Source organism: Papio anubis, chromosome 4 (genome assembly GCF_008728515.1).
Source record: "Papio anubis isolate 15944 chromosome 4, Panubis1.0, whole genome shotgun sequence".
In the NCBI taxonomy this organism is placed as follows: Eukaryota; Metazoa; Chordata; class Mammalia; order Primates; family Cercopithecidae; genus Papio; species Papio anubis.
In genome coordinates this window covers 33,114,145-33,136,681 of record NC_044979.1, presented here as the reverse complement: position 1 = coordinate 33,136,681, position 22,537 = coordinate 33,114,145, and the positions used below count along the sequence as shown (strand labels likewise).

At 36.0% G+C, this 22,537-nt stretch overlaps 1 long non-coding RNA gene across 1 annotated transcript; it reads right to left on the bottom strand.

Annotated features, from left to right (window-relative positions):
* Positions 1–13,300: 13,300 nt before the first annotated feature.
* LOC116274473 lies at positions 13,301–22,321 on the bottom strand. Its single transcript, XR_004183127.1, has 2 exons — positions 21,953–22,321; positions 13,301–16,984 (listed from the first exon to the last, which is right to left on the bottom strand). It is a non-coding gene; the product is annotated as an uncharacterized LOC116274473 (long non-coding RNA).
* Between the last annotated feature and the right edge of the window lie 216 nt (positions 22,322–22,537).

Below are 22,537 nucleotides of genomic sequence, written 5' to 3'. Positions count from 1 at the left end.
CTGTTTTGCACAGTGCTTACAGATGCTTTAGTAAGAAAGGTGAAAACAGTGAATACACAGATAGAACTCTGTGTCAGCATTTGGCAGCATTTAGCTGTCATGAGACTTCCTGAAGGTAAGACTTAAATCAGTAGTTCATGTAAACTGTGCTGCTGTGCAATGTTAATGCCACCCATCTCACTGCAATGCGAGCGCAACACGATGCTTTACAGGGCTGACAGGACTGGAGTGCGTTCTTGTATTTTCAAATTAATGTTAATTCTATCTCATTTTAAATGTCGACATTTTATCACCAGCTTTTGTATCAGCAAGGGAGAATTCTAGTCTTGGCAATAGCCTCAAGTGTGATTTCAGCATTACCCAAATGGTGGTGATGTTCACTCTTCTCAGCAAATGAAACTTTCATCTGTTTTTAAAGCAATCTACAAAATATTTATCTCTCAGTTGCTTCATAAAAAAGAGCTCCCAAGAGGTGGTAAAAATTATTTTTGCACTATCACAGTGAGATTTAATGACATTTTTAATAAATAACAATACCCTGTTTACACATAATTAAGTATTACATTTATAGTGTCTTGGCTTGGATTTATCAAAATGCACTAAATCAGTGATGAAAATCAGGATTTATAATTGTTCTATTATTATTTCTGAAACTATTTATGGTAGGAAGGGTTAGTGACTGCTGCTGGCACTGTGGTAGCAGTAAGTTAATGATTCTCTCGTCTTTTAGTGGAGTTAGACTGTAGTTCATGTGTAAAACAATACCTCCAGGCTGTGCTTTAAATGCTGAGCTCATTTATCTCTCATCAGTTAGGTAAATGAGATGCGGAAGTGGCTCCTGGTTTCTAAATAACTTTTTATACACTACTGAAAGCCTTAAAGGGTACTCAAATGCTTTCTCTTGTTAATGACATTTCGCTCATATAATCCGTTCCTTAGTCTAGGAGACTCATTTTTTTTTTTTTTTTGAAGCTTCCAGGCAGGCTGCTGATTTCACACTTATTATGCCAATGTTTATAAGTTCATTTTTTATTGCAGATTTACTTGTTTATATGAGGATACTTTCAAAATATATGTACCATAGTTATGCAAAGTGTTAACGTTAGGGGTAGCTGAGTGAAAGCTCTGCTGTCTTTTCAGCTCTTTGGTAAATCTGAAATTATTTGAAAAGAAAAGATCTAAAAAATTACACACCAAAATACTCTCCTTTTATCCCCCCAAATAAGAATAGAGTTCTGATCGGCATATTTTGTACTTATTTTATTATTATAATGTGGAATGCTTTCAAATTTACATATCATGCATGTGTGGCTAGCTTAAGTTTTTAAATGTTATTCAAGAATTGTATAAAGATTGCCACAAAAATAATGCCTAGTAAGTAGTTATAGCCCAGACATTCCAACTGCCACTCTACATTTCTTTCTCACAAATCACTGTCAATACTATGATAGTTGAAGAACAAAAATAAATATCACTGAGTGAGTGTCTCTGTGTAATCTATAGTATGATCCTCAAGGGCCACCGTTACTGTGCTGGAGAGAACACAATGTCTTTCATTCACAGAAAGAAAATTAATTTTATTGCTGTCCCTCAACCTTTCAATGTTTCCTATTCCACAGACAAAAACTCTCAGGCAGAGTAGAATTATTTTCTCTCCTTCACTTAGGTAAATTCTAAGGACAAAGGAAATACCTACGAAATTGTTTTTGGATAGATCAGTGTGTGAGTATAAGTGATTGAGCTATACAGTCAGAACAAAATAAGACACAATTTCAAATTTAAGACCTCATCTCCATATGGAGGTTGTGATCCTTAATTTTATGTGTGGCCTGGGCCATAGGAGGCTCCAGATATTTGGCTGAACATTATTCTGGGTGTGTGGGTGCGGGTGAAGGTGTTTCTGGATAGGATTAACATTTCAGTTGGTAGACTGAGTAAAGCAGATTACCCTCCCACACGTGTGTGGCTTTCATGCAATCCACTGAAGGCGTGAATAGAAGAAAAAGTCTGAGAAAGGAGAATTTGTTCTGTGAACCCCAAATATCTGAGACCAGTCTCAGTTAATTTAGATGGTTTATTTTGCCAAGAATGAAAATGCGTGCCTGTTACAGAGCCTCAGCAGGTCCTGATGACATGTGCCTGAGGTGGTCAGTGCACAGCTTGGTTTTATATACTTGAGGGAGACATGAGACATCAATTAAAATATGTAAGATGAACATTGGTTCATTCTGGAAGGCTGGGACAGCTCAAAGCAAAGGCGGGACAACTCACAGCAGGGAGGGGGGCTTCCAGGTCACAGGTAGATAAGGGACAAATGGTTGCATTCTTCTGAGTTTCTGATTAGCCTCTCCAAAGAAGGCAATCAACAATGCATTTATCTCAGTGAGAGGAGGGGTGACTTTGAATAGAATGGGAGGCAGGTTTGCCCTAAGCAGTTCACAGTTTGACTTTTCCCTTTGGCTTAGTGATTTTGGGGCCCCAAGATTTATTTTCCTTTCACAGTTCCCTCTGCCTGTCTATCTTTAAGCTGAGACAATAGTCTTCTCTTGCTTTCAAACTCAGAATCAGACTTAGACTCAGACTGCAATTGACACCATCAGCTTTCCTTGTCTCAGACCTTTAGGCTCCAGACTAATACAATGGCATTGGCTCTCCTGAGCCTTCAGATTGCTGATCGCAAGTTGTGGGACTTAGTCTCCATAACTGCATAAGCCAATTCCTTATTTAAAAAAAAATCCGTGTGTGTGTGCATATATATGTATGTATGTGTGTGTGTGTCAGACAAGGTGTACATAGATAGGTGTGTGTGTGTTTGTGTGTATATATATTTATATGATTCTCTTTCTCTGGAGAACCCAAATACCAAGATGATTAATAATTAAGTTTAAATTAAAATTTGGTATGTCATTTAAATAGATTTGAATGTTATGGGTCTAAGAATGTTTTGGATTTTAAGCCAAGGATGAATTCCAATTTGATCTTTGTTGTGGTTTTCTTTGGAAAGGTGTTATGCCATTGAATCAGTTAAAAGTGAAATTTACTCATAATCCTTGGTCAAGGGTTTTATAACCCTCCCATCTTTGAATTACTTATAGCTTACTTTAGAATTATTGCTCATCCTCTTCCCTTTCTTTTACATCATCCATGCTCTTCATATAACATAGCTATAATTAATGAGTTTTACCAAGTCTGTTTCTTGAGTCTGTAAATCCAGGGGGACATATATTTCCATATAGCATCTAGTGTTCCAAAACTGCTTGTCTAGGCTATTGGGTTCCCACCTCTGTCATCCTGTTCCCTCACGGGATTCTGAAGTCATCATGTCTATAATTTACCATCATTTCAATTATAGTAGGTACTGGTGGAGTCACCTGACTTTTCTTATCTCCTTGCCTAAACATCCTTCTCAGGAATAAGAGCACCACAGGCCAGAGCTGAAGCCCAGAATCCAGAGCTAATTTGAGTGGGGTAGATGAACCTGTATCAGTAAGACATGAAATTAGAAACTAATGACAGACAGGAAACTATGGACTCTTGGACCAAGAGGGACCTTCAAAAAATGACAAAACTAAATCAAAGATGAAGACACAGGATAAAAATTAAAAGCTGGCTTGGGCACTGCTACAGAGGACTTGCAATGATGTTCAGTGGGATTGATCAGAAAGCACCAGGGGTGCATAAGAAGCTCATTCATTGATAGATTCCCTGACAAAGGAATCATCTCATACGACAATTGGGCTTTTACCCATGAACAGTGGAAGAAGAGATAAGGTCTGGCTTTGAAAACCATTGTACTAAACACTGACCCTTCTAATATACCCAACAAGACCTAATTGTGCATTAATTCTAACTTGCAGAATGTTTTGTTCTTCAGAAGCAGCAACATAAAGCAGTGAACATAAGTAAAATTTCAGGACAAACAGTATCAAAATTGTACAGGTGTATATAGCACGTTTTCATAGTTTCCCTTAGTTAAATATCAAGAAAAAAAGAGCAAGAGTTATATTTCCTTTAGCAGACAGTTTTTTTGGCAATATATTTTAATTAGTACAAGAATGGTAGAATATGATAAATATAGAAGATAATTAATTTAGGCATAGAAACATGTTAACCGTTGTATCTAAAACTAATATTATGAATTATTAATTTAGTAAAATTTGTCATTGTGCTTAGGAATATTAAGCCATATTAAGTAGTATATCTTAATTTAAAGTTATTCACACATTCCAAAAAGTATGAAGAGTTAGAAGAATGTTGTTTAAAAACATAGATGACAAAGATATTAAAGTTGCATTGTTGTTGTAGTTTTGGAATTCGGAAGAGAAAACACCAATGTGAAATAGTAGAGTTTATTTCAATGTTTTAAAGTCCTGCAAGCTTCATTACGTAGCTATTAAAAAGCAATTTTTTGTTCACATTACTTTGACCATATCACCTTAGGCCTTCCAAGGGTGTTTTCCTGCCAAGAAACAAATTAAGCATTTATTAGAGGGTCACTAAGGCATCATTACAGGAGTAATTGCTCACTATAGGTTCTTGCCATTAGTTCATTTATTACTTTCTCTGTCTCTTACAAGCTTTATAGAATCATGGATTTTTAATAAGTCTTGCACTCTGTGGTGATCTCAGGTTTGGTGTTGCTCATATAATTTGTTTCCTTTTTGATTCTGACAGCTTGTTGTTTACAAAATGGTAAATTCTCCTTCCTACAAGACAGTCCATAAAATGGCCTGAAAGATGCTATAAAATTGCTAACACTGTAGAATATGAATTTTTAACAATACTAATTCTTTGTCTTTTCTCTGACAATTACCTTCCTTTTCTTTATCATCTTATAATTTCCAAATTATAGGTAGATTATGTAGCTTTATAGTAAACCACAAGGGCATTCATACGCTCATTCTGGAAAGTTTCTGTACTTTCCATGGTATACCAGTGTGGAAACTGTCCAACATGGAAGTCTCTCTAACCCTCACCAAAGGCCGTGCCCTTGTGGCTCAGACAAGTGCTTGGGAATTCCAGTGGGACAGACACTAATAGTACTGACCCTAAAATAAACAAAAAACTAATTTCCTGATGCACCATTATGTTCCCTTTTCACTTTTCTGAAAAGGAAACTCGCTGACTTTGCTTTCACATATAAGGTTGTTATGATGCAACTAATTTTTACATGAAAATGATCTCCTTATAAGATAGTCCAGCATCTTTTCATACAGATGTAAATAAATGTGGTAAAACTGTAGTTTACACTCTCATTTTCTAAAGCATTAGCACTACTGCGTGACAGTGTCATTTTATATAAATATTATAATGTATAAAAATGATACTTTAATGACCTCCTCTAAATTTCTTGGAATATGGGACTAGTTGCAATGTAAAAGGAATTCAAGCATAGACAGAGTAATGGTTTTGTCATTAAGATTCTGTATCATACAGTACAAAGAAACTCTGTTGTTGTGTTTTGCATTTCAGAACATCACACAGTTGAATATTGGTGGTACGCAGTTATGAATGATGCCTAAAGTTTCTCTTAAAAAGTCTGCTTCTCATTTTCAACCAGAAAACTAAACGTATGAGTATCACAACTTTCATTCAAATAATGTATGTGGTAGTCATGATTGCTGTCCATATCAGTTATGTCTGGGCCTCCTTCCCTGCCACCTTGCAATTGGGAAGCGGTATGGTCTAGGTTGCTTTGGACAATGAAATGGGAATAGAAGTGACTTGTATCATTTATGAAGTTAGACAATTTTTTTTTTTTTTTGAAATGGAATCTTGCTCTGTCACCCAGGCTGGAGTGCAGTGGCACGATCTCGGCTCACTGCAAGCTCCGGCTCCCAGGTTCATGCCGTTCTCCTGTCTCAGCCTCCACAGCAGCTGAGAATACAGGTGCCCACCACCAATTCCAGCTAATTTTTTGTATTTTTAGTAGAGACGGGGTTTCATCGTGTTAGCCAGGGTGGTCTCAATCTCCTGACCTTGTGATCCACTCACCTAGGCCTCCCAAAGTGCTGAGATTACAGGCGTGAACCACCATGCCCAGCCGATCTGAGACTTTTGAATCAGCAATAATACACTACATTTTTTTTCTCTGCCACAGTGATATGATTTAGCTGTGTCCCCATTCAAATTTCATCTTGAACTATAGTTCCCATAAACTCCACAGATCGTGGGAGGGACCTGGTAGCAGGGACCTGGTGGGAGGTAATTTAATTATGGTGTGTCCAGAATTGGTGGGTTCTTGGTCTTGCTGACTTCAAGAATGAAGCCACGGATCCTCACGGTGTTACAGTTCTTAAAGATGGTGGGTCTGGAGTTTGTTCCTTCAGATGTTCAGATGTCTCTGCAGTTTCTTCCTTTTGGTGGGTTGGTGGTCTGGCTGACTTCAGGAGTGAAGCTGCAGACCTTGGCAGTGAGTGTTACAGCTCATAAAGGCAATGTGGACCCAAAGAGTGAGCAGTGGCAAGATTTATTGTACAAAGCAAATGAGCAAAGCTGCCACTCTGTGGAAGGGCACCCAACTCGGTTGCCACTGCAGACTGGGGCAGCCTGCTTTTATTTCCTTATCCTGCCAACCCACATCCTGCTGATTGGCCCATTTTACAGAGAACTGATTGGCCCACTTTGACAGAGTGCTGATTGGTGCATTTACAATCCCTGAGCTAGACACAGGGTGCTGATTGGTGCATATACAATCCTCCAGCCAGACATAAAAATTCTCCAAGACCCCACCTGACTCAGGCGCCCAGCTGGCTTCACTTAGTGGATCTCATGCCAGGGCTGTGGGTGGAGCTGCCCGCCAGTCCCACGCCACACACCTGCACTCTTCAGCCCTTGGGCGGTGGATGGGACCCTGGGTTGCTGAGCCGGGGGCAGCGCCCGTCAGGGAGACTTGGGCATGGTGGGCTGTAGGTCCTCAGCCTTGCCAAGCGGAGAGGCAGCTGAGGCCCTGGGAGAATTTGAGTGAGGCGTGGCTGGGCCAGCACTGCTGGGGGACTCCGCAGCTGCTGGCCTGGGTGCTAAGCCCCTCAGTGCCTAAGGCTGGCCGTGCTGGCAGGCCACTCCCAGTGCAGGGCTGGCAGAGCCGGCATCCACCTGGAACTCGTGCTGGCCGGTGAGTGCCACATGCAGTCCCGGTTCCCGTTCATGCTTCTCCCTCCACACCTCCTTGCAAGCAGAGGGAGCTGGCTCCAGGCTCAGCCAGCCCAGAGAGGGCCTCCCACAGTGCAGCGGTGGGCTGAAGGGCTCCTCAAGCTGGCCAGAGCAGATGCTGAGGCCAAGGAGGCACCAAGAGTGAGGGCTGCTAGCACATCATCATCTCTCAATGGGGGTGGTTACCTTCATGCTGTTCTTGTTATATGAGTGAGTTTTCACAAGAACTGATGGTTTTACAAGGGGCATTACCCCCTTTGCTGAGCACTTCTCTTTCATGCCACCATGTGAAGAACATGTTTCCTTCCCCTTCCACCATGATTGTCAGTTTTCTGAGGCCTCCCCAGCCATGCTGAACTGTGAGTCAATTAAACCTCTTTCCTCTATACATTATCCAATCTCGGGTATGTCTTTATTAGCAGCATGAGAACGAAGTAATACACAGAGTACCCAGAAAATACTCCAGAAAATATCGTCTCGTTTTCTCATCCTAGGTCCCAAAATAAGAATGACTTAGAGAAGAGCCCTTAGCTAACCGGCATAGGATATAAAATTTGAGGAAACAAACTAACCTTCAGTGCTTACATCATTAAGTTGTTTGTTGCACATTTTAACCTAGTATAAATGAATGTTCCCATAAGGGAAAACACTTAAATTGGTGGTATTTGTTTAGGGTCTGACTGGTAGATAGTGAATAAATAATGACTGGATGTTGGAAAGCAAGCAATCTATGCTATGTAATGGTGAAAATGTTGGTAACATTGTTGCTATGATAGCTTGGAAGGCAGGTCAATTACTAATGAACCTGCGACTTTGAGGGAAGAAGTTGTGCAGGGTTAGGAGCATATGTTGGTTGCTATTGGCTATATTTGGTGATGTATTAAAAGGAAGAGATAAAAAGAGGGAAGAATTGATCAGTTTGCAAGTAGAAATGGAAGAGAATAGAGAAAAATCACATAATTAGGGACCTGTGAGGTTGCAAAAGGTAGATGCTTCTCAATTACTGAGTAAATAAAGTAAAGTAAAAGTGAAAGAAGATATTCAAAATAATTTGAAAAAATACTGAGATGTCACTGAATAATGGATATTATTTCAATATGAATGAGATTAAGAGTAACATATTTGAAAATACAATATAAAATAAAATATTACAAAAAATTTGAGCACTGAAGTCTATTTGAACCTCAGCCTTTCTGTTCAGATCCAATTAATGTTAGAAGTACAATATTGGTACTTAAAAATATTAAATGGATTAAAGTAGTGTGTATTAGGTCCATTCAACTGGACAAAATAGCACAGGGAAAAAAAGGCCAAAGGTATAGTTTCCCATCGTATTTGTTTTCTACTGCTGCTGTAACAAACTACTACAAACTTAATGGCTTAAAACAGCACAAATGTATTATTTTTCATTTCTCTTGGTCAGAAGTATAGCATTGATTTTGTTGGATAAAATCAAGGTACCAGCAGAACGATTTCTTTTTGAGTCTCTGGAGGAGAATCTATATCCTGACTTTTCCAACTTTTAGAAGCTGACCAAATTCCTTGGCTTATGGTCCTCTTTTAAAAATCAGCAATGGCCAGTTGGGTCTTTCTCAGGATCCTGACTTCTGCTTTTGTTCTCACATCCTTTTCTCTGATTCTGCCTATCCTGCCTTTGTTTTACCTTTGCAGTTCCTTGTGATTACAGTGGTCCACCTGAATTATCCAGGACAGTCTTTCTGCCACAAGATCCTTAATCACATATACAAAGTCCCTTCTGTTATGTGAGATAACATAATCAGAGGTTCATGGAATTAAGATGTGGATATATTTGGGGAGTCATTATTTTGTCTATCTTGGTGAATAAATGATGAATGGATGTTGGAAAACATGCCATCTATCTTATGTAGTGGTGAAGATGTTGGTGAAGTTTTTGCTATGATAACAAAACAGCTCAGCATCTAATGAACTTGTAGCCTTGGGGAAGAGGTTGCAATTTGTGGCATTAGGATCCCCTTGTATCCAAAGATTCATGTCCATTCCACATGCAAAATACATTCACCTTATTTACTCCAATATTCTCAAAAGTCTCAACTCACTACAGAATCAACTAAAAGTTTAAAAAAAAAGTCATCTAAATTTTATTAGTTCAAAGTTTCAGATCTCATTACCTAAATCATTTAACTCAGGTATAGGTGAGAATCTGGGTAAAATCCATCCACAGGGAAAATGTTTCTTCATCTTTAGACTTATGAAACTAGGAAACAAGTTTCCCACTCCTAAAATACAATGATGGGACAGGAATAAGACACCAGTTATAGACATTCACATTAAAAAAGGAAGATGAGGGAAGAATAAAGGAGTCACCAATTCCAATTTCAAAATCTCAGATGGAAAACTCCATTGAATTTAAAGGCCTGAGAATAATCCTCTGAGACTAGTGGCTCTTTCCTTATAATTGTCCTTCTTTTTTCATGAAGGCCAGCACAGTAAGTTAGTAGTTTTACCAGCCTGTTTCCTGCTTCTAGAATTTTGGAAGTCAACACCTTTTTCCATTACTTCATCTTTCTATTCCTTTCAGTAAAAGCTGGCTATGTTTCTAATGAGCCTGTTCTATGATATGCCTCAAAATTCTTCCAGTCTCTGCTCATTGCCCGATTCCAAAGCCATGCCTACAGATTAGGTATTTTTACAGCAGCAACTCTCTTCTTGTATGAAAATTGGTTTTCATTTCCTATTGGATCAAATGTTAGTTTTACTTTTAGTTTTTTAAGGATTCTCCATACTGTCTTCCATAGTGGTTGTACTAGCTTACATTCCCACCAGCAGTTTAAAAAGTGTTTCCTAAAAAGGAAATACAAAGGATGTGGTAAAAACCACATGCATCACAGCATCTGTTATTTTTTGATTTTTAAATTATGGCCATTCTTGCAGGAGTAAGGTGGTATCTCATTGTGGTTTTAATTTGCATTTCCTTCATAATTAGTGATGTTGAACATTTTTTCATACATTTGTGGGCCAATTGTGTATCTCTCTCTTTTTTTTTTTTTTTTTAGAATTATCTATTCCTGTCCTTTGCCCTCTTCTTAATAGTATTATTTGTTTTGTTCTTCTGGGTTTGTTTGAGTTCCTCGTAGATTCTGGATATTAGTTCTTTGTCAGATGCATAGTTTGTGACTATTTTCTCCCATTCTGTGGGTTGTCTGTTTACTCTGCTTATTATTTCTTTTGCTGTGCAGGAGCTTTTTAGTTGAATTAAGTCCCATTTATTTATCTTTGTTTTTGTTGCATTTGCTTTTTGCTTATGGATTCTTTGCCAAAGCCAATGTCTATAAGAGTTTTTCTAATGTTATCCTGTAGAGTTTTTATGGTTTCAGGTCTTAGATTTAAGTCTTTGATGCATCTTGAGTTGATTTTTGTATAAGGTGAGAGGTAAGGATCCAGATTCGTTCTTCTACATGTGGCTTGCCAATTATCCCAGCAGCATTTGTTGAATAGGGTGCCCTTTCCACTACTTTGAATTTTTGTTTATTTGGTCAAAGATCAGTTGCCCATAAGTATTTGGGTTTATTTATGGGTTCTCTATTCTTTTCCATTGGACTATATGCTGATATTTATAACAGTACTCTGTTGTTTTGGTAACTATAGCCATGTAGTGTAGTTTGAAGTTGGGCAATGTAATGCCTCCAGATTTGTTCTTTTTGCTTAGTTTTGCTTTGGCTATGCAGGGTTTTTTTTTGGTTCCATATCAATTTTGGATTTTTTTTCCTAGTTCTGTGAAGAATTTTGATGGCATTTGGCAAATCAGAAAGGAGGAATTACCTAAGGATTAGAGCCAGGGCATAAGAGACTAGGGAGGCCTTCAGTAGAGAAGAATTAGGGCCTAATAATGATACATTTCATAATCTAGTGTAGGGGACTTTGCATAATATACAAGTAAGTTATAGATTTTCTATGTGTAAGTGACTGCTGATTCTCCCATCATTTTTCTATCAAATGGAATATTTACTGTGAGTTTCCTTTTGATGCTTCATCATCATATATTAAGAGCATTGGAAGCAGACAAACTGGATTTTAAGTTTATAGATTTCTGTACCAAGAGGAATGGCTGTGAAGACACAGCCAGGCATCATGCTCAGACATCAGACTTTGTGCCTGATGCAGAGATTAAGTAGAACTTTTGGTTTTTCCTCATGTTCTGAAATGTAGAAAGGAGCATAAGCTGCATATTTGGCAACCCAGAGGGCAAATTGTTATAGTCTTTGATGTTGCCTGAAAACACTTCTGCTTCTTTTCCTTGGCAAGTTGATAGGCTTGCACTTACATTTTACTTTGAATTTGCGAATGGTCATATTTCTTGATTTGATCAGAAAAATGTTAATGCAGGGAGGACATGAGTCACTTCTAGATGGACGTTTATCCAAGTTATCACGCACTGGACTCTCTCTTCCTTCTGAGATGGAAATGATTTTCCAGTTAGCAGCTGTTTTATCACTCTGGGTCCAAGAGTGAGGGTAACTTGGTGCAAGTGCCGCTTGCTAAATTATACTGGACATGAGGTATGAACAAAAACGAGTAGGAAAGAAAACTTTGTGGCTTGAATCCACTGAGACTTCAAGACTTTTGCCTTATCTTTTGTGACTGTAGCATGACAAAGCTCATACAAATATCATTGAAAAATCTCATTTTATTTTTCATATGAGACAACTTGGGACAATAAAAATAACTGGTTTATCCTTGTCAGTCATCTTAAAGGGATAACACAAGTTGATGTGAAATGTGAGGGTAGATTGAAAAAAATAGGTTTTTGAAAAATATATATGTAATTAATAAAATACGTGTCAATTTCAAATCAACTTGATAAGATGCCAGTAGTTATGTTTATGTAGTTTGCCTTTTTCAGATCCAGTTTTCTCACTGGCTCTGATGCATCATGCTGTGCAGTTGAGAGCATTTTTAGAATATACCTACATAAAAGTATTTTGTATTATAAACTTACGGTTTTTTTTTTTTGCTGTAAAATAAAAATTGGGCTTTTATTTTCCCAACTAAATTGATGTTTTTTCAAATATACTTACAATGTTTGATATGTTACATTCCACACTCCTCTGATTCTGATGACAGATAGAAATGATCAGCCTATTATCAGCTCAACAATTTCTTGTTGAAGACAATAAATGACTTTGTTGTTGTGTTAGCTGTGGATTCAACTTTTACTTTAAAAACATGTGATTCAACTTCCTACTTTATCTTCTCCCCCAGTTCCTGACAACCACTGTCTACTCTCTGCTTTTCTGTGTTTGATTTCTTTTATCTTTACTTTTTATTTTATTTGTATGAATTTATGAAGTGAAGTCTAATTCTGTTACACGGATATACTGCATAATGGTGAATTCAGAGCTTTTCGTGTCTCTATCATCAGAATAACATACATTGTACCTGTTAAATATTTTCTTGTTTTTCACCCTTCCCAGCCCCCAACCCTTTCAAGTCCACGTTGTTATCATTCCACACTCTATGCCCATGAATATTGAGTATTATTTAGTTTCCACTTCCAATTACCAAAGTGGTAATTGACTTTCTGCTTCTGTGTTAGTTCTCTTACAGCCTCTAGTTCTATCTATGTTGCTGCAAAAGACATGATTTCATTCTTTTTCATGGCTGAATAGTATTCTATTATGCATATCTACAACACATTTTTTAAAATATAGTAATCCATTGATGTACACATACGGTGATTTCATATTTTTGCTGTTGTGAATAGTGCAGCAATAAACATGAGTTCATGTATCCTTTTGAGATAACAATTTCTTTCCCTTTGGGTAATTACCCAGTAGTGGGATTGCTGGATCATATCGTAGTCCTATTTTTAGTTCTTTGAGAAATCACCTCACTGTTTTTTATAAAGATTTTACTAATTTACATTCCCACCAACAGTATATAAGTATTCCCTTTTATCTGCATTCTTGCAAAGTTCTGTTAATTTTTTTTTAATAATTATGATTGGTACAAAATGTTATCTCATTATGGTTTTAATTTGCATTTCTCTAATGATTAGGGTTGATGAACAGTTTTTCCTGTTCTTGGCCATTTGTATGTCTTTTTTAGCAAAATATCTGTTCATGTCCTTTGCCCACTTTTTAATGGGATTATTTATTTATTTATTCGGTTGGGTTGTGTGATTTTTCTCATCAATTTTGACTATCAATCCCCTGTCTGAGGTACAGTTTTGCAAACATTTTCTTTCATTCTGCAGGCTGTCTGTGCACTCTATTGATTATTTATTTGACTGTAAACCAGATGTATCTGGTAGACATTTCATTTTATCCAACATTATTGAATTATTAAATTCAAGAATATAAATTTTTATCATCAGAATGTGTAACATTCTCCAAGATACATCATAAGTAAGGCTACAAAATCAGTCTCAACAAGTTAAAAAAATCAAAATTATGTTAAATATCTTTTCAGATCACAGCAGAATATACTAGAAATTAATAAAAAGAGGAACGTTAGAATCTATAAAAATACTTGGAAATTAAATAACATGCTTCTGAACAATTTTTGAGTCAATGAAAAAACTAAGACAAAATTTAGAATTTTTTTTGAAATGAATGAAAATGGAAACACAACATACCAAAATGTCTGGGATACAGCAAAAGCAGTGCTAAGAGAAAAGTTTATACAATTAAATACGTACATCAGAAAAGCAGAAAAATCCTAAGTCATCAACCTAACCTCACACCTCAAGGCATTAGTAAAGCAAGAACAAACTAAACTCAATGTTGGCAGAAGAAAAGAAATAACAAAAATGAGCACAGCTAAATGAATTTGAGACCAAAAATAGAATACAAGTGATCAACGAAACAAAAAGTCGGTTTTCAAAAACATAAAATTGATTAACTGCTAGCTAGACCAAGAAAAGAATAGAAGATCCAAATAAACAACATCACAAGTGAAAAAGGAGGCATTACAGACTACTATGAGCAACTACAGGCTCACAAACTAAAAAACGTAGGGGAAACTAATAAATCCTGGAAACACACAACCATCCAAGCATGAATGAGGAAGAAATAGAATTCCTGAACAGACCAATAATAAGTTACTAGATTAAATCTGTCATAAATATTCTTCCAACAAAATAATAAACACCCAGGACCAGGTGGATTCACAGTTGAGTTTTTCCAAATATACAAATAACTGCTACCAATCCTCCCAAAATTGTTCCAAAAAAATACAGGAGGAGGGAATTCTCCATAACTCATTCTGTGAGTTCAGTTATCACCCCGATACCAAAACTAGATGAGGACACAACAACAAACTGCAGACCGATATCCTGAATGAATATAGACACAAAATCCTTGACCAAATACTGGCAGAATAATTCAACGGCGCATCAAAATGATAATACACCATCTATTTGATTATTTTAGATAATCATTTTAGACTGTGCTTAAGTCTAACATAAGTAATCTTCGTGATAAATCCAATCATGCAGTTTATGGGAGGTTGCTATCCAATGGATACAAAATTTCAGTTATTCAAAGTGGTTAAATTCTAGAGATCTGCTGCACAATATTGTACCTTTAATTAACAAAACTGTGTTATACACTTAAAAATTTGTTAGGAGAATATATCTCATTTATAGTGTTCCTACCACAATTTAAAAAATCTGATTCAAAATGCTTATTTTTTTTTATTTTTGGAGCTAATATACTTTTGAGATTAATTTGAAATTAATTTTGAGGTTGACTTTAGTAATAGTATTTTGAGAAGAATCTTAGGTTTAATTAGAGGTGACAAGATTTGTTATAAGAATTTCCTTTACTCTATATTTTCTGAAACATATTCTCAAATATAAGGTACATAATTTTATATAGACAACATCAGCCACTGTTATTAGAAGTATTGCAATTGTTTATTATAGTAACTACTTTATATCAGAGATATTTTTACTGTAGTCTGAAAATAACTAATATTTCATAATATTCTATCATTTTTCCTGACAGATTTTAATGCTCTTTAAAAGAAGGTAACATTTCAGTCATTGTTTAAAGTAGATAGTACCATGTTTTGAAGGCTTTCTTAAGAACAATAACAATGAAAAGTAACAAATAAGATGTATTTAACATTAGGAATATGTATATTAAGTTCTTCTTACATAAAAATAATAAAAAATTGACTTAGTTGTTACCTAAATTTTAAAATAAAAATTTCTTAAATTAATTTAATAATTCCAACATGACCAAATAAATATTGACAAATTGGAAAGTAACTTTAGGATTCAGGTAGAGAGATGTACAAAGAATTTACAAGTGAGATTTCAAGTGATGGAATATAAGCATATTCTTTATGCTTAAAAGTAATTTTTTCTCCTGTATATATTGAACTCATCTTTTACTCATAGAAGAAATTTAAGTGACTTCATTTGAATTACCATATGTTTTAATTAGTATTGTCTGAATGCCTATTTTCATTTGATATAATGCCATCAGAGAACATAATCAATTACCAGTGTCTAAAGAGGTTGTAAATCACAAGTTTCTATATTGATGACTTTATTGTCATTCAACAGCATAGTTTACATTGAAAACTTTGTTTTGATGTAATTGAAGACAATGAGCATATGAAACATAAATCTCTTTATGTAAGCAATTGATTATATGAATTTTGGGTTGAGATTCTTTTTATGGAAACTGGTACATTCAAGTAAAAAAGGTTTGTATGTTTTGCTTGCTTTAACTAGCACATTAATTTATGTGCTCAAACTTTCATTTGGCATTATTAGTTAGAACAGATTTTTATAAAGGAAAGTATAATGTTGGCAACAGACTATTCGGCATTTGCAATTTTGATTATTCTGCAAGAACCTAGAAGACCTATTTATGTAATAATGTATGACTTTGACATGATGATAATTTGAAGAATTTATAGCACCTTTTAAAATTTAGCCAGATAGCTTACATGAAGGCCCTAAAAGTTCATTTTAGTATACTTTTCTTGTCCTCTACTTGTCCTTACATAAGTAGTTGACTACATTAAAATCATAAGAAATTTGCAGATTCCAGAAGATTCTTGGTTGTTTCCAGAGAAATAACAAAATTTCATATACTGAAAGTATTTTAATAATGGGATTTATTTTAATAGTCTTACAAATGCCTTCAGACCAGCATTTATATAAACATTGAAGATCTGAATGGGGCATTCAATTTTTCAAAAACATTTTGTTGCATTTTGTGAGAAAAATTACATTACACACAAAGTTGAAATTATTTAATCTATTTTATAGCAACTTTCATACAGGAAATGGATATAAAACTATTTTCTTCCCATTATGGCCAGAGATTATATGATGTACATTATTTTCAAATGTGCATTTTGGTTTTGATATATAAATATTTTAAATGCCTTAAACAGATTCTCATTCAATGGGTGTAGCCCATATTTATCAGGTGGCTTTGGCAACATCTTGGCATGTAACCATATCCTTCTGCAAAGCTCAATTTGCAAAGTGCATAAAATATTATCTAATTTAGTATTTGCCATGACTTCCTAAAGCACAAGCTAAGGCCCAGGAAGGCTCATTACTCCCGGATTTAGAAGCTTATGAAGATTAGAGTTGAGATTTGCCGTTGGGATCTGGTCAACAATGAGAGTAGATGCTTCCAATATCTCTGGAATAGTTACATTGTAATATTCCTTTAGGGTACTTCTGCTTTCAAGTCTTCACTATTTTTCATTTTTAATCTTCTGTTCTCTCTCTTTGTGTTTATATTTATTCTCACTCCAAGAGTTGCGGTTTTTTTTTCTCATTTTTTCCATTCTTCTTGTCATCCTGGAACTTCTACAGAGACTGAATCACAAAACATTATCTTTAGACATGAACATGGGAACAACAAGCACTGGGGACTAATAAAGCGGGGAGGATGGCAGGGCAGCAAGGGTTGAAAAACTACATATCAGGTTTTTACCTGGTGATTACCTGGGTGATGGGATCATTTGTACTAGAAACCTCAGCAGCATACACTTTACCCATGTAATAAACCTGTACATGTACTGCCTGAACTTAAGTAAAAGATGAAAATAAACAAAAAATATTCCTCCCAAAACCACACTGTCTTCATCTTATAGTCACCAGTCAAGATTATGTGTTAGTTGTTCTATTTTTTTTTAATGGGTTTTGGTGAAAGCTACAAAGAAAAAGTTAGAATTTAAAAATCTTCCTTCCTTTGTTCTACCATAGTTATCTCTTGGAATTAAACCCAAAAGTCTTAAAAAAAAATTAAAAAGCAGAGGTTTTTTTTGGCATGTGAAGGTGGGAAATAAATTCATCTTTTTCTTTTTTATTTTTCAGAGAAAATCCCAAACGGAAGATACTAGTGATTTTATTAAAGTTGTTTTGTATTATCCAAGATTTGTATCCCACCTGCAATGGACAAAGTGGGAGTTACCTACTCTGATCTTTTCTCCCAGGAAACCTTGCTCCAGACATTCAGAATGGCAGGGACAAGGTAAAATAGTAAAGGGATCTGGGCGAGAAGGATGAACGGAATGAGTCTGAAGAGGTTGGGGGCTGAGGAGTTGGGAGAAACATAGAAGCCCAGCCTACAGTGGTGAAGGTGACCTAGCTTTGAAGAATGCAGCAAAAATAGAGGTAAGGAACATCATACGATAGCTTTGGGAGACAAAAGTAACACCTATAGATAGCAGACCAGAGAAGACATTTTCTGTGATTATCTATAGAGATAATGTTTCTTGTGCTTATTCATAAAATCATTAAAAACAGAATAGCTTAACAAATGAGTGTTAGAGATGGACATACCTGAATTCAAGTCCTGGATCTGCCAATGTCTAACTATATGACTTGAGCAATTAAAAAAAAAAACAAAAAAACCCTTATCTAAACCTCAGTTTACTGATCTGGAAAATGAGGCAGAGGGGAAATAATTTTAAAAAGCCAAACATAGGTTTTAATCTGTCAATTGAATGTGGTCCTTCTTGTAAAGTGTTTTGCATTAAAAGTTCAAAAAAAAAAAATACTAGGTGAAATGATTGGTATTAGAAAGGCTAATATATATAATTCTGGGACTGCCTGAACATGTGCTTTAAATTTTTCATACTTATTTGCTGTTGGAAAATCAGCTCTTACCTGCTGGTAGAAAGGCTTAGTTGATAAATTAACTTTATAATAATTACCCCTCCTGCTGTAAAGTTAATTAAATAATGGCCCAAGAGCAGATGTCAGGAACCGTTTTAAATTTTCTAAAGCAATTTCTTTGATTCAGCCAGCAACTATTCATTAGATTATGTATATAAATTCTAAAATTCTAATTTCAGTGGAATTGGGTATTATGCTATTTTCAGTTTATATTTTGTTGAAGATACAATTGTCCCTAAAGAATGATCAATTTGACTGCTTTCATCACAACCAGTGGGCAAATTTAGGCACAAACCTATGTAATAAAAAACAATTCATGAATTACAACTTTTTTGTCAAATAATTATTGTGGCCCAGTGTAAAATAAGTAGGTGTTATTTTGAAATATTTAGAATTTTGATCAACTACTGATATGCCGATAATTTGTTATCTTCTACCTTTCTGTTATCACTGTTGAAGCTTTCATCACAAATAACATTTTAGAAGGGAATAATAGGAGTTCAATTAAAGTGTTAAACTAAACATTTGTATTAATTATCTACTATGTTTCTGGCAATGTAGTAGAATCCTATGTGCATAATTTTGAATATATTATATTGTTTTTATTAGTCAGTATTCTCTAGAGGGATGGAACTAATAGGATAGATACATATATAAAGGGGAGTTGATTAAGTAGTGTTAGCTCACACAATCAAAAGGTCCCACAATAGGCCATCTACAATCTGAGGAGCAAGGAAGCCAGTCCAAGTCACAAAGCAGAAGAACTTGGAGTCTAATGTTCAGGGCAGGAATGATTCAGCATGGGAGAAAGATGTAGGCTGGGAGGCTAAGCCAGTCTAGTCTTTTTACATTTTTCAGTCTGCTTTATATCCTGGCCATGCTGGCAGCTGATTAGATGGTGTTGTGACATGGATAAGAGTTTGAACTTTGGACTTTTGAGTTAATGCTGAAACAAGTTGAGACTTTGGGAGACTGTTGGGAAGGCATGATTGGTTTTGAAATGTGAATATATGAGATTTGGGAAGGGTCAGGGTTAGAATGATGTGGTTTGGCTCTGTGTTCCCACCCAAATCTCATCTTGTAGCTCCCTTAATTCCCATATGTTGTGGGAAGGACCTGGTAGAAGATGATTGAATCATGGGGAAGGTCTTTCCCATGCTGTTCTCGTGACAGTGTATGGGCCTCATGAGATCTGATTTTAAAAACAGGAGTTTCTCTGCACCAGCTGTCTCTTTGCTGCCATCCATGTAAGATGTGACTTGCTCCTCCTTGCCTTCTGATTAATGATTGTGAGGCCTCCACAGGCATGTGGAACTGTAAATCCAATACAACTCTTTCTTTTGTAAATTGCTCAGTCTCGGGTATGTCTTTATCAGCAATGTGAAAATGGACCCCACTCCTGATACCAATTTGCTGCCTTAGTCCGTTTTCATGTTGCTGATAAAGACATACCTGAGACAGGGAAATTTACAAAAGAAAGAGGTTTATTGGACTTACAGTTCCACATGGCTGAGGAGGCCTCACAATCATGGCAGAAGGCGAGGAGGAGCAAGTCATATCTTACATGGATGGCAGTAGGCAAAGAGAGAGCTTGTGCAGAGAAACTCATGTTTTTAAAATCATCAGATTTCATGAGACCCATACACTATCACAAGAACAGCATGGGAAACTCTCACCCCCATGATTCAATCATCTCCCACCAGATCCCTCTCACAACATTGGGAATCATGGGAGCTGCAAGATGAGATTTGGGTGGGGACACAGAACTAAACCATATTATTGTTCATATTATTTGTATTCAGATGCTGAGAATAGGCTCAGTGATTTATCTGACATACTGAAAGTCACATATTTGATGGTAAGTGATGGTAAATCATGGAGCTAAAATTCCAACCCACACTGTTTTATTCAAAACACGATTCTGCTAACTAGTATGCCATGATGCCCCCTTTATCAGTGTTCAAAAATACGCTTTTTAAAATATTGAACCTCTTCAGTGTGCTGTGTTATTAATAGCTCACAATTCAATTCTTACCATATTATTTCTATATAAAAATTAGAGTACTAATATCTACCACTTACTGTATAATAGGTATTCGGTTCTATACTATGTGATTTAATATACACTCTTAAAACTTAATATTTTTAATTACCATTTGGAGAAGTAGGTAGTGGTTTTTATCCACATTTTACAGATGAAAAAACTGGGCCTCACGATGGGAATATATTTTTCATGGCTAGCAAATGGCAGAGATATGATTTATATCCAGAGCTTTTTGACTCTGAAAGCATTTACCACTTTATTTTCTTGCCTGTTGGTATCATGAAGTCATATATAGTGTAATAATTCTCACAATGAGAAAAACATATTCCCTTTTGGAGACTGAGGCAGGTGGATCACTTGAACCCAGGAGTTCAAGGCAAGCCTGAGCAACATGGCTAAACCTCATGGTTGCAAAAACTACAAAAATTAGCCAGGCATGGTGGCCTGTGCCTGTAGTCCCAGCTACCTAGGAGGCTGAGGTCAAAGGATCATCTGGGCTCAGGAGGCTGAGGCTGCAGTGGGCCATGATTATGCTACTGCAGAACCTGTCTCAAAACTAACAAACAAACAAAAACAAACAAACAACAAAACATCACCAAACCAAAACATATTCCAAGAACTGAAAGAGGAAGTTCCAGACATGAAATTGAATACCCTGACAGGTAATTGTTAATAAGCCAAAATTCCACAAATCAAGATTTTCTGAGCTGCACATTTGTGCTAAATTCAAAGATTCATGTTAAGAGTATTTGCAAGTTTAAGAAGCTCTTGGATGACATGGCCCAGTGATTTGGAGTTTTGGTCATCTATAAACATGTGGGTGTAAAATGGATCCTCTAGTGACATAGATATTCATCTGAACATGGCTGCTTAGTGCAGTAGTTATAAAAAATTATTGAGCTAAACTGCCTAGGTTCAAATCTCTTTACAGGTATGTGACCTTGTTTAACTCTTCTATCTATTTATACCCCAGATATTTTCATCTGTAAAATTGGGATGATAATAATAATAAAATTTCACAGATAATTGGTAGAAGAATTAAATGGTAATGTCTGAAAAATATATGGATTTATGTCTGGAACAAAGTAAGAGCAATACAAATATTTGCTAAATAAATAAATAAAAATAAAATCTTCACTAATGACCTGGAGTGGAAGTGGTCTCTCTGTCTTCTGTGTTCTGAGACATTGGAGTCAACTCATGGATGTTACCACATTACCCTTCCTTTTAATTACTTACTTACATACCTTTTTGTTATGGTAGGTTTTATGCTTCTTGAGAAGAGACAGTATTTATTTTTCCTACAGTCTCAGAATATTGCTCAACTAGACTCATGCATAAGAGAATCAGTGACTCCCTACGGGCAGGAGTGTGACTTCTATTTCCTTTCATGGGAGGGAACCTTGCTGATAATTGTAACAGTATTAGACCATCTGTCAGAATACAGTGGCAGTTAACATTGGTGGAAATTGATACCTTCTGATATAATCAGTTAGTGCTTTCTATGTATATGGTAGGTGACATAATATGCCTACAAAGTTTTCTGTGTCCTAATCATTAGAACCAGTGAATATGTCACCTTACATGACAAAGAGAACTTCGCAAATGTGATTAAGAACCTTGAGATGGGAGATCATCCTCGATTATCCAGGTAAGCCCAGTATGATCACAAGGGTCCTTACAAGAGGGAGACATTGGAAGCAGGGGTCAGAGAGGTGCTATTGCTGAGGAGGAACATGTGCCAGGGAATGTAGGTAGCCTCTATGGACTGTAAAAAAGAAAAAAGGAATAAATTCTCTCTTAGAATCTCCATAAAAAACTCACCCCTACTCACACACTGATTCTAAGATTTTTGACATCCAGAACATTAGTATGCTACATTTGTGTTATTTCACACCACTAAATTTATGGCCAATTTCTACAGCAGCAATTGGAAATGTATGAAATCTGCTTCTGGAATAAAAGAAAATGAAAAAAAAAAAGATAATAAGAAAAGAAAGAACGAAAGAAAGAAAAGAAGAAAAGAAAGAAAAAGAAAGAAAGAAAGAGAAAGAAAAGAAAGAAAGAAAGAAAAAGAAAGAAAGAAAGAAAGAAAGAGAAAGAAAAGAAAGAAAGAAAGAGAAAGAAAAGAAAGAAAGAAAGATTGATTGAAAGAAATAGGATGCTTTGCTGTAAGTAACATCTCTGGTTGGTGTGAATAACGG